Genomic DNA, 10,625 nt, shown 5'->3' on the forward strand with positions numbered 1-10,625 from the left:
GACTGTGTCAACGCCCCATGAAGATTTTAAACACTGCTATTATAGTCCCTTTTTTTTTTAGTATTCAAAGCTTAGCAAATGAAGTTCGGTGCCTTCAGAATGGGCCGGACGTCCCCTCAAGCCCAGTAAGGGATTTCCCTGGGCTGAGCGCAGAGCAGCCCGATATGTTTATAACCTGGTGACCTGAATTGTACACGCTATTGCTAATGAAGTCAACTAGTGCATTGCAGACTTTTAACATAACACGCCCTTGGTTTGAATGTTATGCATTTAGCTACATATCCAGACGTTTTGTTTGCCTCCTGAATTGTTATCTCATGCTGTCTACAGAAGACGTAAATGATGCGCAAACACGTAAATCTTTTCTAAGGTTCTCCCTAAAGCGCTGCGTTTCCAATATTGTATTTATAGCTCATATTGTTTTGCCACCTATTTGTAATACTCTGGACTGGTCTACATTAGAAGTCATCTACCAGGTGATGGCCCAGTTTTGAATTTTATTTATTCAATCTCCTTTGCTGCTGCTACGGCATTTGCCAATTTCTTCTCTTTTCAGCATGGAATAAACCTATTACTGCAAAGGAACAAGTAATAGGTTTATTCCATGCTGGAAAAAAGGGAAGAAAACACAACGTTTCGCCCGTGGAGCCTTCTTCAGGTGTCTTCTTCTCCTCACTACTGAAGAAGGCTCCACGGCCGAAACGTTGTGTTTTCTTTCTTCTTTTTTTCCAGCATGGAATAAACCTATTACTCGTTCCTTTGCAGCCTACGCATGCTGACGCAGCTCCCCACCTGAAATACTAAACTTATTACTTGTTCCTTTTAAAAAAGTATGTCTGTTTGACTGCATTTCTACAGATATCCCACTAGGCGCCGCTCAAGCCTAATGAGTCCCTAAACAACTACTGTAAGTAGCAAAGATTTCAGTGTGTTCTGTATGAAATGGGAAAGTTCCGCTCTTTCAAAAGCTGAGTTTTGTTTGTAACAGTTGATGTACTTTTCAAGCACACTAAAAGACAAACCTTTCTGAATAAATGTAAGCAAGAATTATTACGGGTGATGGGTTTGGGTTAGTTTATTGCAGCTTTGACTGTAGTAGTCTGAGAAGTTCAGCTTCACTCCTAACGGAAGTTTGACTAATATTTCTTTATATGAGATTATAGCCAATATTCCTACTAGCGTTGTGTCAAATACTCCAGCTTTGGAATATGCGTTCACTTTAAAATGTAAAGAATTCAGAATGTGTGCGAAAACCTGATATTTCAATTCTAGAGTGCAATGAGTTGAGTAAACGACATAACACGCCGAAGCCAGTTTTGAAGTCCTTTTTCTCGCAAATGATATTGTCGAATGTCTATAATGGCTGAAGTGCTTTGACCACAATCATTCGCATTCTTACAGGTGATTTTCGTCATATTGCTGAAGTTTTACAGATTTCCAGAGTGGCAGAGTGAGCTGAATTATTGTGAAAACTGCAGCAGCGTTCTCGCTCTTGCCGTGATATCTTCATTAGGCGTCACAGTTGAAATTAACATTAAAGATTGTTTGTTGACTCAAACTTAAACTTATTTACATCTGAAGAAATAAATACAGCAGCAGAATATCAGAGGTATAAGGATTTTGGTGCAGCTCCTTATACTGTACGCCCCTTCTGTTGATGAAGAACTGTTAAAAGACTTTAAGTCATTAAAGTAACATCTTGTTCTTGGATCTTTCTTCTTTTGTAAAATCTATGAGATACATACAAATACCCCTCATTCTGGCTGCTTGCCTGTCCCTCAAGTATCAATCCATGAATTTGACGTGGCGCTGAAATTATTTTGAAGTCTGGTTTCCTTGCAAACATTTAATGATCTGCTGTCCGTACTGTACATTTGCAAAAGATGATTTGGATACCTCCGCTTTTAAATGGCTTTGATGTTTTGGGTGTCTATATCTTGTTTTCAGATCAACCCAGATTCCCAAGGCAGTGGAAAGTATCACAATCCTGAGGGATGAAAGTGCTATGGACAGTAAATGCGAGAAGGATTTGTTCTTTTCGTTTAAAAGCAGCAGGACAAAACTGATGGCTTTGCCTGAATTCCAGATGACAGCAGAGGTCACTGTGGCACCGAAAAACTTCTCCACATGGAGCTTGTTTCATCTTCCCTCTGCAATACACAGCTATGTTGCTGCTAATATTGGAATTTATCACAGGTTACAGTTTCAATATAAATTTAAAGTTCCGGGCAGATATGCAATCAAGACTCTTTTGCCTTCCTATACACCATTCCCACAGCTGACCAGCAGAAGAACAGCATCCGTATTTGAAGCTATCTGGAGCAGCTGGAAGAGTGGTGCAGTACATCCTGAGCTCATTTCCAGCCTCGGGCACCTTCTGCATTGAGTTTGCATGTTCTCCCCTTGACCTCTCCGGTTGTTGCTGGGTGCTCCGGTTTCCTAGACATGTTAATGGGCGCACCCCCAAGAAACTGTCCATCTTATACAATATGTCTCCTCTACTTTGCCCCTATTATCAGCCAGTTTAGGCTCCAGCTCAAACAGTTATGGTCTAAACAGTTATGGGAAAGCGATAGGTGACCAGGGCTGGGGTTCACTCATGCAGAAGGAAGCCTATCCCCTCATCTCAAGGAGAGCAAGTTAAAGAGATCAACTGTGGGAGACAAATCAAAAGGAAAACTGCCTTAAATCTGGGTCAGGGACCAAAACAGACGATCAGAAACATTCTGTCATGGGGGAGGGAGCTGTATACGTTCACTTGGCAGAGTCAGATAAGTAGTGCATTTTGGGATTGTATGACCACTCTTCCCCAAACACGGCTTTTTCTCCGAACCGCACAGTGGACTCTTCCCACCAGCCTGCACTTGATCTCCTTTTCTTCTGCCCCAGAATCACAACACAATGAAGAGTCAAGGGCGAGAGGGAGAGCGTGAGAAATCCGTTCCGATTCTGTGAGATTTGGAGTTTCCCTTTTTGTTTTGGGAAAAAAAGAAGTAAAGAGAAGTTATTTCTGCCGAGCCGAAGTTAAGATTTCGGGCTTGTGCGCCCTGGGGTTGTGTGAGGGTTTAATGTGGTGTGGAGAGAGGAGACGACTGTGCTGTGGCCCTCAAGGGCTGAGACACTCTCACACAAGCGTGTCTCCAACCCCCTGCTCTCCCCTCTGCTCCCTGACCGTGAGGGGACAGAGAGCATGTGACCTCCACCAAGTATGATATATCATGTACCGTAACACAAAGTATCGTGCAAACGTTACAAAGAGCTGTTTCATGTGCAATGTGCACCCATGCCCTGTGTGGCAATCAATACGTAAGAAAGCAGAGTCTGATTTGTTTTAAAACTGAAGGAATGCCACTATAAATCAATTTTAGGTGAAAACTGGACCGCCATAAGGGAATTTCTCAGATCTAATTTAGCAGAACTTTCAGGCAATTGAAGAACAGACATTATCTAATGGCCTGGAAGCTCATGCTAAAACTTCTATTCCACTCAGAGTCTGGATGTGTTTATAGTGACAGAAGAATTATAAGCCCAAAATGTATCTATTACTGTGGATGAATGTGGGCGTATAGTATTGACAAATATATATATATAAATGTTGAACGCACTGTTATATTTTAACTGAGCTGTTCAACTAGGGATTGATGTGTCTTTGCCAAGTTTTGAGTGGGCTATTCACAAACCAGCTTAAGCACAAAATCTGAGAAGTGTGCCTCACATTGCTGCAGGGTATTAGTTAACATGTCAGTAAAATAAGTGAAAATGAAAATTTTGTGAATTCTCACTATTGTGATCATCTGCTACGTTTCACAATATATACTTTTTTTGTTAACAATTGACAGAAATTTGATTTCTGGTTACGTTCAAGGTATAGGAGAATATACTTTTTGACTTTAGATGTACGTGCATGGACTGTTGAAGATACAATGATATTTTTATGCCTAGAACAAAGACCTACAGTAGTAACAATCTGAGTCAAACCTTTCAAAAGGGATAAAGAAATGTGACCACACCTTTTCTTCAATCTTGATAAAGGCTCTTTTCAGAAGGGTTAAACGGACATCAAGCAGAGAGAATTTCATGGCATCGTTGTACACCAAAACGTGTTGTGGGGACTGGGTCCTTCAGAGCATTCAAGAAGACTCTTCCTTGCAGTTCTTGAACTATTAAAATGAGTCAGAGGAGCAAGAAGGCTTATTCTGATTTATACCCTTTCCAGTGCACTTAAAATATAACACCGTGAGATTTGTTTCTTAATTTGAAAATTAGCATTTGATTTGATTTGCAACTCTTCTGTTTTGCAGATGCACAGCAGTCATCTGTCTCTGCCTATGGCCATTCAACGTGCTGTGGTTTGGTCATGCCATTGAAGATACATACAATAGTAGAGGAAAACTTACAAGCAAGCACTATTGGTGGTATTGCATTAGCTGAAAGAGAGCCTGGTCTCTTCTGTTTGACTTTGAAGTGGGAAGAACACGGCTCTAGTAGTGACTTCATGACAGCTTCTCATGTCTCCACAAACAAACCCTCAGGACCCTTTCCTTCAGACAGAACTGAGGGTAAAGGCCTGTTTGTTTTTCACTGCATGGGGCGTTCTTGTTATGTGCATGAACTCCACATCCATTGGAATTATCAAATACTATTGATTATGCTCCCAGTGAATCTTGTCATTTGTAAAACAGGAATGTTTTTAAATTATTGGAAATTTTCAATTTTGAGAAAGGTTCATTCCAATGTCAAATAAACTGTCCCATTGAAGAGTTATTGCCATTTTAATGCAGGGCTACCAAGAGAAAAAAGACAGGATTAAAGCTTGATAACTTTGTCCTATTGAAGAGAAAAACTTCACCAATACAAGGATAAAATTGTATACTGTTCACTGAGTTAGAATTAAAACTTGTAAAAATACAGGCACCTTGCTCTTATCCTTAGGTACAAAATAGTGCATAATTGAATATTTACAGAAATCAGATGAAAATGGTGAATGAAGGATACTGATCCTTTATGTTACATTTTTCAGAATATTGCCCCTTTGATTTTGACAGACCCAACATGAATTTGTTCTGCAAAAATCTGATTGTACCAAAGAAGAAGGAGTTTTACTTTTTTGATCACCTGAGGTTGAAGGAATTAAGAAGTTCACAATAGATACACAACGTTTATTGCCCATTTTGGGTGAGGACATTATCAGGTTTTGTGTGCAAATTAATAGACAGAATTCCACAGTTTCATGAAGAAAATGTTCAAGTGTACAAGATAATAAATATACTGCACTCTGCAAAAAGCTGCATTTCTTTGTACTGTATTATGCAAATTCATCACATAGATACAAACACACAGAATGGGGCCACAGATGAGGCCTGTTCTTCTCCTGTTGAGAATGACAATGACGATATTTGTTTCATACGTGTTAAGGCTTGCAACATTTAGAACAACTTTGGTTAATTTCATAGCCTCACACATGTATCAGAATTTCCTGGCGCAGTACTTTTTTATAGAAATTCATGGGAAATGTTTTATCTGAAAATAAAGGAATTTGGTATCTGCCCAGATGCAAAGCTTTCAGCATAGTTTCCTTCATGCCAAGCTGATGGTGGCATTTTTGGCATAGAGAAATTCTTAGTAATAGCCTTAACCTAAAAACAAAACCCAGGAAAGATGCCCATCATCTGAGAGGTGGTGTTGTAGGAAATATTTCTGTTGTTAGCTCAGCTTGTGGCCACATTGAGAGAATTTGTTTTCTAACCAAATAAATGACTGATTCTAATGTATGTGAAAGGCATAGCATTGGACCTGGGGTGAGGTCTAGCAGACTGCTGACGTTTTGAAAACAGCGGTTTAGGAGAAACTTTCAGGCCATAAAATAGTGAAGATTCATTTGACTATCTGCTGTTAGTGAGAGGAAAGAAACACATGTTTCTAGTTTCTGTGTATCTGGTTGGTGTCCACGCTTTTTTAAGTTCTAAGAAAAACAAGCGTTGGTGTTCATTTGTTATTGTTAAGAATATCAGCAGTAACAAAGAGACAGAATTACTTTATACTTAAAATAGCAAAATACTCCCACATGAAAAAGAATGAATACCAGCATTGCATGGTACTGTAATTAAGGCATGTTTTTTCTTAAAAAAAAAAATTGTATCTCAAAGACTATTGCATAACAGTTCCAATCCAACAAAAGAATATAAATTCAAACAGCCGCAATGTGCACATGGATGCCATAGCAGCCAAATATGGTGCAGTCATATTTCTCAACTACCTTTCAAAGCAACACAGATTTCCTGGGTGATTCATCACTATTCTCCAGGCAGGCAGATGCTAATATACTGAGTAGGAACTACTGTACAACTGGGGTTCAATGAATCAGACGTTCTGTGCTCTCACGAGGAGCAGAAGACACACGATGGGAAACTCAAAGCATGAATAGAGTTGGAGACGTAATAACGGTGAAGCCGATTAACACAAGCCCCCGAATGTTAATTATAATGCATCTCGGCCATGATACCAACATTAACTTTCACACCGAGTCAGAAAATTTATTGAAATTATATGATTTAACACCGAGGTGAAAGCCAGTATTAGGAGACACGAAAAGTGATCTGATAAGTAGTAAAATCAATTAACTAAGGGAAATAAGAACAGCCATTATCTTAATCTGCAAAACACAATAATGCAATAATTATCTGCACTTTAACCATCCATTATCTAAAACTAAAGGAACCCTGCTGGTATTCAGATTCATACCAAAGCATAATTTGTGAAAATTAACATGAATTTAAAGCCTAATTGTATTTAAATAATAGCAATACTTGTAATGCTCCAGATATTATCCATCAGTATTAGTGCACAAATGAGTATTGGAAGATTATTTTACTGCAAATATTTAGTCATTGTAGACTTAATACCTGTTTTTTGTTATATGCTTTCAAAAATGAGACTTCACAAAAAAACAAAACGACTGAAGGAGAATAAAAAATACAAATACAAGCTACCTATGGCCAGAGATAAATTCTTTCATGTTGTATTCCTTTGATATTGTTTCTGCTGCCAGGGGACAATTTCATATCGGCTACATTCACACCCATTTACTTAGCAGGATATAAAAGATAACCGTATCAGGGAGGGACATATATTAATTGTGCACAAGCTGTGTCCCGCTTCTCTGACATGTTTATTACTGGGGAGAAACACATGCTGTCAATGATCACTTATTCTTAAGGTATCAGTTATCTCAACATTAAGCTCCATTAGTGTTCTAGAAACCAATTCAATTAGCTGTCTCTGAGGGTTTAGTGCCTGCCATTTATTCCCCGACTTAAACCATCAATCAGAGCAAAATGACTGTGCGGCTGTCAAGGCAAAAGGCAGAGTGAACCTATCCCCTGCCTTTATGCCACAAGGATACAAGGCACCGACACAGCTCTGCGAAGACGAGAGTGGCAGCGACAGAGGTTTAGCGGTATCTGCCGGGCATCTACGGGATCCAGCCTTCTCAAGAGATCAAGATAGCAGCGATTGAGTTTGCTCACTGAGGCACACAAAGTGGGATTACAGCCGGAGCAAGGCTGCACTGCCCCGTCAATGGAACATTATCTTCTGTGGAGACACCTTGTTCTCCCTGGAAAAGGCCCTTATTAACAGCTGCTGCACTTTGTGTGTAATCTGCAGCGTTGTAACGCGCCTCCCAGTCCACTCTCTCCACCACCCCCCCCCACTCCTCCCACCTTCCTCCCCCGCCCCTTCTATTGTGGACCTTGACTTTCAAATCCCTTCGGATTTGGAGAGCAGGCACAAAAAAAAAAAGATGCGTAACATGAGTCGGTTCAGAGGTCGCCAGCCCTGATCTTATACAAATACTGTATCTCACCACTGTAGCTCGTCAGAAAGGGGGTGAAGAGTGTTCTTTCGCCTGGTCTAAATCGAGAGCGGTAATATTATGTGCTAGGAGACGGGCAGCTGACAGGCCGTGCAAATCTAAGTTGGCCCAGTTACATGAACTGTTGCCTTTGCTCACTGGCTTCAGCTAAGTCAACAAGGAAACCAGGCAGTTGCTCCCGAGTTACTGGGAAGCCTTTCTCTAGAGCGCCACACTTGCAACATTTCCACATCAAATTCCCCATTTAAACAGATCGTGTTCTCCACAAACTACCTGAATCACAATTCTAAAGCTTGAGATGCCATTCTTAATGGGCCCATGGGGACTTATCCATTCTATTTTTTTAGAATAAAGTTCCGTTTAGCAGTAGGAAAAATGTCAACTGTATACACATTGCCTCGTTTCCAGGTGACTTTACTAAAGAAAAAAAATCAATGATGTCCAAAAAATGGTTTCATGGCAAATATCTATTATAGATTCCTTTTTGTAACAAATGCCATTGTGCAACAACTAAGTAACCGTAATACAACAGAATTTTTATTTGCGAAAATAGTTCAAAGAAAAATCCAAACGAATATCTGACCACTTTGTTCTGGTTCGTGACACTTGTATCTTTATACCATTTTTCCTAAAACAGAGAGGAAAAGTTTGGTAAATGGTAAGAGATGCCTGTATTTAATGCATTGTGATGTTCAAATAAAGTCTGCTTGGCCAAAAGAAAACATTATTTGAAACACTCTCTAAATTGCTCTAAGAAGCTCGCAACTTGCACCTTTTAACATGAAAAGTGATCTGATAAGCAGTAAAATGAATCTTTTCATTTAATTTCCTCTAGCCTGTGTATAGCCATATCTTCGTTATTTCTCTCCTCATCTGTGCCCTTGTGCTAATAAAGGAGAGGTGTTTTTTTTTTTACTTTGTTCATTTAAAAATAAAAATGGATGTGCATTTAGCTGATTGGAGTTACAGTGCTTTCAAAACACAGCTGTGATTGTAGGTCTTGTGATTGTCCCTGCTTAATGAGGAGCTTACTTTGAAGTTGGGAGACAGGTTAAGACACCTGCCACCACCCTTCGTAACGTAAAAATGAGGTCTGAACCCTGCCTTGTTTCCACTCCTCTAATCCTCATAATACCACTCCTGGCACTGATGCTTCTGCCCTTCTCTTTACAGCACTGGATAAGCTTTATTTTAAGAGAGCGGTTTTCTCCCTGAGAGTGTCAGGAGGTTGGCGCTTAACAGTTATTACGTCTAGCTCCAGATACCAGCCGCCGGCTAGTGATTTTTCCCCTCCACACTGTCATGTTGGTGGAAGAAGTGGGAAATGTTATGGTTATTATTAATAATTTACTCATAATAACACATAACAAATGAGATTTTTACAAGGTGTTCACTGGTCAGAATCGTAATAACGAATAAATATACCCCTCGGGTTAATGTCTCCAGTAACCTTTACTGAATGTTCACCTTGTTTAAAAAAGGGCTATTGTTGAGGCTGTTACTCACACCATATATCAATTAATCATGAAACTAATCTAGTTCTGGTAAACAATTCATGTAAAGCTCTTAGCTTAATTACACGTTTCATAAATATAAATAATTTTGAGCTATCATCTGGGTTTATTGCTGCTGAGGTTTTTATTACTGCTCCTAGTGCTGAATATGAATAAGAGTCACCGTAGAGTATATGCTGTTCTTTGCTTCTTTGTTCGTGGTGACAATAACGGCCTTGGAAAAGAGCTGTCTGTCTGTACTACTGACTTCCGTTCCAGTTGTAAGAGCTATGATGAGGACATGATTGGCTTAACTCAGTGTGGAAAGATTGTTTCCTTAGGCCCTGTGTTATAATTTCCTGTCTTGTAATTATCTCTTCCACATGATTACACCAATGTGCACAGCATGCAGTCATATGATGAGCTTATTCCTCTGGACATGCCTCCTTGTCCAATCACAAGATGTGCAGCCCTCACCCTCAAAGGTTAGGTGTGAGAAATGCAAAAGGACAGTTTAAGTGAGAGCCACTGCGTGGATGACTGAACTCTTTTCATTCTACCAAACATTCAATCTGGAAGAGACGACGCTTTTCAAATCTTCAAATGCTGAGGTGAATTCTTGGAGACACGACTCCCACTGGTTCCTGTACAAATTTAATCAGCAGTTCGTTTTAAGTTTCCTTGAGCAGCAGAAATGAACTTGATCAACCACCAATCGATTACAGAAATGCAAACCACACGACAGACGAAAAAGGTTCATTTGCACCGACAGACTATGTAGCAATAGCTTTGAATTTCTGATAAAAAAAGTTGCTGAAACGATATAAATTCACTGGTATCGAATTAAAAGTAATGAAATGGGAACAGTCAGCTCTTGTCCTTCTAATATTGTAGAACCCTTGACCCCACGAATGGTCAGTTATCTGGTCTATCCATTTTTTAAATATTTAACTTGTTAATAAAGGCCCTAATACTTTATTAACTTTATTAAGGGTCCTAATACTCTGGCATTTACTGTTGGCAACTGATTGAACTACTGAGGCATGATTAAGATCACAGTGGAGAGGAGGCCATTCGGCTTCAACCAGATGGCCAGGCAGCTTGTTCCATGGTCCCACAACCTTTTGGGTAAAGAAGTGCCTTCTCCCCTCCTTCATGTCTCGTGGTTCATTTTGATGAACGTATATGTATGAACAGTTCAGAAAAAACAGGACTAGCCAAGTCGTTAAATTATTCATTTAATGAAATATTTTGCCAAA

The sequence above is a fragment of the Lepisosteus oculatus genome, chromosome 10, assembly GCF_040954835.1.
Source record: "Lepisosteus oculatus isolate fLepOcu1 chromosome 10, fLepOcu1.hap2, whole genome shotgun sequence".
Taxonomy (NCBI): Eukaryota; Metazoa; Chordata; class Actinopteri; order Semionotiformes; family Lepisosteidae; genus Lepisosteus; species Lepisosteus oculatus.